Genomic DNA, 1,525 nt, shown 5'->3' on the forward strand with positions numbered 1-1,525 from the left:
TAATGAAAAGGACAGATTTGGCATGGGACTGAGTAAAGTGGGAGACAGTACCTTATTTTAGTTGCCTTTAAGTTGACCTGGACTCATTATGACCCCATGCATAACACAATGAGGAATTGTCCTGAGTCATCTCCATGATCAGTGGAGGACGGGACCATTTGATCCATGGAGTTTTCATTGGTTGAACATCGATAGATGGCCATGTCTTTCTTTCTGGTCTTAGTCTGGAAGCTCCACTGAAAGTTATTCAGCATCCTAACAACATTGAACCTCCACGGATAAACGGGTGGTGACTGGGAACAAGGTGCACTGTCTGGGAAACAAACGGGGGTCTCTCTCCTTCGTGGAAACGGAAAATCCTATCACTGAACTATGAAGGAAGGAAAGGGGAAAGACTGGTGGTACATGCAACAGAAATTTAAAATTAACAAGGGAATACTATGAACTAGTACTTTATATCCATAAATTGAAATACCTAGATAGAATAAACAGATTCTTAAAAAATATAAAACTTCAAGTACGATGAGTGTAGAGAAAATTAAAATGGAGCAGTAAAAAAGAGGGGGAAAAGTCTCCAGGGGCAAGTGGTTTACATGTGGGTTTATCCCAGATTCCATGAGAGCCAGAGACAAAACAGGAATACTAACAATATTAGAATAAATGTTTGAAAATAATACAAAGCTAAGTACAATGAGCACTATAAGGTATTTGTTTATATCTAAATACCAGTAGGAGTTACATTCTGTAAAAATAGAAATCTGAAGTTGTATATGAACAAAGACATGAAAACAGACACTGAAATGTTTGCCTATTAAAACGTAAAACTGTCTCCTTAGAACTGAGTAGCTAATGTTACTGTTACTCTATTTAGCTCACATCTCACTAGCTTCTCTGTCATGATTTTTATGAATTTGTTGCTAATAAAAGCTTTCAGTTTGAGAGTCAGGATATTTTAAGCCCATGGTGTGTTAGGCAGGGTTCTCTAGAGAAACAAAACCGGACACTTATGATTATATATATATATATATATACATACAGCAAGAAGGACTATAACAGCTAATTAGCCCATATATATACACATACATACAGCAAGAAGGAATATAACAGCTAATTAGCCCACACAGCAGTGCAGAGGGCTCAATTCTGTACTGCTGTGTGGGCTAATTAGCTGTTATAATCCTTGAACTCATGTGGGCTGTTGGTCCAAGGTCAAGGAAGCAGATAGCAGAGTATTCCCCCTGGGCAAGATAGGTAAAGTCAGCCGACAGGCAGCAAACAACAGGGTGGGTCAGCAGCAGTCAGTAGCATGGGAGCTTAGCAAAGTAGGCCCCAGTGGGATCTGGGACTCAAGCAATGCACAGTGACAGGATTCAGCAGCCTCAAGCTCAAGTGATATATGCTCGAGCAGTGTGGTGAAGCACATCTCCAAGAAGCCTCAAGCTCTTGTGATATGATCCATGGGTTGACCTGGCCCACAGGTAGTGCAGTACACTGTGAGGTAAAGAACTAGCTCAAGCAGCAGCAC

The sequence above is a fragment of the Echinops telfairi genome, unplaced genomic scaffold (assembly GCF_000313985.2).
Source record: "Echinops telfairi isolate 266 unplaced genomic scaffold, ASM31398v2 ScPeMD7_1;HRSCAF=3_0, whole genome shotgun sequence".
Lineage (NCBI taxonomy): Eukaryota > Metazoa > Chordata > Mammalia > Afrosoricida > Tenrecidae > Echinops > Echinops telfairi.